The 3,659-nt window shown below is 49.8% G+C and overlaps 1 non-coding gene across 1 annotated transcript; it reads left to right on the forward strand.

The window, feature by feature from the left end:
* Positions 1-335: 335 nt before the first annotated feature.
* TRNAS-GCU lies at positions 336-417 on the forward strand. The gene has a single exon. It is a non-coding gene; the product is annotated as a tRNA-Ser (tRNA).
* Positions 418-3,659: the final 3,242 nt, after the last annotated feature.

The following is a 3,659-nucleotide window of genomic DNA, read 5'->3' on the forward strand; positions in this document are numbered from 1 at the left end:
AACTTCTGCTAATTAGCTAACATACATTAAGATCCCTTCAAACCTTTATTAATTAATTCTTGGCCTCCACACACTCAATGCTAAAGTGATTTGCAACCCACCACCATCCCAAACTGGTCATTTTGGGGGAAGCGGCCCCATCATGCTGCATAGCTAGGCAGAGTAGGGGTGTCTATGCAAACACGGCCTGTTCCTGGAGTCTTCCCCCAGCTCCTCACTAGATGTGAGGGGGGAGCTCATTCAGCCCCTGCTTACGCTTAGTATTTAAAAACTCCTTAGTGTCCCTATCTCTGCCGGCCTTAGATTTCTCCTCCTGTCCCTTTCTTAGCAGCTCAGATGAGGTGGCCGAGTGGTTAAGGTGATGGACTGCTAATCCATTGTGCTTTGAACGCATGGGTTCAAATCCCATCCTCATCAGATGCATTTAGTCTTCACTCTCCTTTATAGACAACCATCTCCCCCCTTGGTACAATGACAGATCAAACAATGTTGCTTCTAGCAAACAAAAACCTTCTCAGAATCTCAGCTGCCCCCCCTTGCTTCAAATAAAATATCTAAATCCCAGATTTCTAAAAAAATTCTCTAGTCCTGCATTTCTTAGCTTTTATCTCAAAAGGGAACAGCCTCATAATCTCCCCCAAACACCCTTGGACCTCCCCAAATAATTAAAATACCCCCAACCTGAGCAAGGCCACAACAGTGAACCAGAGCTAGTGTCTAGGCCAAGCTGTTCTGAAGGAGACAACTCAACCATTTTCTCTCTGCTTCCCTTGGCAAAGTCTGACTGGGAAAACAAAATTCCCCAAACTGAAAATTTTCTGCTGAGAAACCACTACTAGTCTGTTTGGGGACTTTGGTTTGAATGTACTATTATTATTCTCTTCTGATTTCTGAATCAGTTTTGTCATCCAGGTGTATTTCCAGCTGTTGAGTTGTGGGGGAGAGAGGCTAACTCATGATGTCTCTACCCCACCTTTCATAGTTTTTTCCAACTGGCTAAGAAGTACCTTTCTAGGATGTGAGCAAGCAGTGTCCATTGTCGCTGTGCTATCTCGGAGAAGTCTGCATTTTACATGGTTCCTGCCTGGGATAGTCCTTGGGAGTGTGGTTCCTTTAATGGGCCAGCAGCGAGTCTGGCTCCTCCATTGTCACACCTGAAAGGCTGGTGGTGGGCATTTCCCAACCTCATCTCAGTAACACACACAGAGCAAAACTTCCCAGCCAATGCTACACACACAATCCAACACGATATTAAGGTTCAACAGACCAAGACTTTTGAAATGATACCTCACCAGGCAGACTTTGTACAAACCGTATCATCATTATATGAGAGTGGTGAATATGGGGCTTCCAGGGTGCTGCTTTGAGCACAGCGTGTCACCCCTGGGCTGACATTGCAATGGAGACGTACCCTTAGAGTCCATCTCTCCTGGGATAAAGATGGCAGCGTGGCTGGCCTGGACCTTCTGACGTGGGCTCATGAAGCTAAAGCTGAGAGGCTAAAAACTGTGGTGCAGATATTTGTGTTCACACTGAAGCCTGGGTTCGGAAACCCTCACCCCTCGTGGGGTCTCAGCGGTTGGGCTCAAGCCCATCTGTCTGCCCTGTAATTTTATAGTCTTGCAGCCCAAGCCCCATAACCCTGAGTCAGCTGACCCGGGCTTTGCGACAGGTGCCCTGGGTGTGTTAATCGCAGTGTAGACATAACGTTAGGCTACGTCTCCAGTGCAATGAAACACCCACGACTGGCCCGTGTCACATTAATCAGGGTCATGCGGCTTGGGCTGCAAAGTTGCAGCGTCCGTGTCTCGGCTCAGGCTCAGTCCCCTGCTCCAGGAGCCCAGAAGGTTGGGAGGGAGTTTAGCAAGTGGAAATGGTAAAACCGCAGGGGAGTATTACCCTGGACTCATGGCATTTCTCCATTGGTCTGTCTGCTTTGTGGCAGGGACAGAAACACGTCCTGCTGCTTTTGTTATTTCAAGGGGCAGGTTAGGATTTTCATTTTCAGACACAGTGCACAAAACAGGACTCAACCGTCGGCATAAACTAACTGAGCTGCCCACAGATTCTGGCAGCCACAATGAGCATTTGGTGTGAGAGCTCAGACCTGCCCCTGTCCCAGAGGGACAGGGTCGTCTGTGAGGGGACTGGACCACAGACCTATCAGCTCCTAACTCCCAAACTTTCAGTAACTCTATCATCAGTGCCTGTGAGTGTAATTTAAACCAGAAGAAAAAGCACACTAGGCTAGACCGACGGTCCATCTAGCTCTGAATCTTGTCTTCTGACAGTAGCCAATACCAGGTGCCCCAAAAGAAACGCAGTAAAGTACCACTGGAACTTGAAGCCAGGATCCCCTGTATACAAAACAGTGGTTTTAGCCAGCTAAGCCATGGTGCCTACAGCTGCTGAAGGGATCATGTCTGCCCACACCTGACCCTCTGCCAACTTCCATCTGGGCCTGACAAGCTTTGCTTGTGTTTGGATTCAGTAAAGCAGAGGAGCAGGTGAAGTTTTACTCCCAAGGTTCTTTGGACAGGTCTACACTACAAAATTAGATCGGTGTAACTACATTACTCAGGATGTAAAATATTTACCTCCCTAAGCAATGCAGTTATATCAGCCTAACCCCAGTGCAGATAGCGCTGTGTCAACAGGAGGGCTTCTCCCATTAGCATAGCTTGGGGAGGGGCTTGGTTAATGAAGATGAAGAGAATAGGTGTCCCATGGCTCTTGCATTGGGGGAGGCTGGGTGTGAGCGCTGGAAGCTCCCTAGAAGTGGGGGGCCCATTGGTGCCCAGACCATGGCACTGCCCCCCCCACCCTTCTCCTCTCTCTGAGGCCCCACCTGTGCTCCCCCCTTGCTCCTGTTTGGCCACTTCCCACCCCCGCTCTTCCTCTTTGGCTGAGGACGGCTGAGCCACCTTTCGCTCGCTCCTCTCCTCCCCCAAGGCCTTCCTGCCTCCTGTTCATTCCTCTTCACCCCCTACCACAAGGTCTGCCCACCAGCCGCCACCTCTCTGACCCATCCCTGCAACCCACCCTGCCCACCACCCCCACCTCTCTGCCCCTCCCCTGAGACCCGCCCTGTCCATGTCTTTCTTCGGTCGTCTGTTGTTATTCCATGAAACATCAAGAAGGGAATAAAAAGATGAGTTTACTCCAGGGTGAGGAAAGAAAGGAGCCACCAACCCCCTGGCATTGCTGCTTTAGTTAATGTGTTTTAACTAAACAGCTATTGAATGTCTTCCCTATGCCCCTTGTGTCACCAGAGCACATCCATGCTAGCAGTTCTTGGATGGCAAGAGAGAGCAGTGCACTGTGGGTAACTATCCCACTGTGCAACTAGCTGCAGGGTGTTTTGGGAAGGGTTTGCAATGCCTCACGGGCTGGTACAGCATCACATAATGCAGTTTCTCTATCCCACCGTTCCATGGGCATCTTACTAGATTACCAGGTGCTTTTCAACTGCAGTGTGCGTGGCAGGGTAGAGACTCTTTGTGTGGGGGGAGAGACAGTGTGTGTGCTGGGGAAGAGTGAGTGTGTTGAGCTAGGTAGGAGCAGATCATTATTATCCCTACTTGAAAGAGGGAGAAGCTAAGGCTGAGAAAGAAGAATTGACTTGTCTGAGGTCACATGGCCAGTCAGGGGCAGAGTTG

This window comes from Mauremys mutica, unplaced genomic scaffold (assembly GCF_020497125.1).
Source record: "Mauremys mutica isolate MM-2020 ecotype Southern unplaced genomic scaffold, ASM2049712v1 Super-Scaffold_100379, whole genome shotgun sequence".
NCBI classification, from domain to species: domain Eukaryota; kingdom Metazoa; phylum Chordata; order Testudines; family Geoemydidae; genus Mauremys; species Mauremys mutica.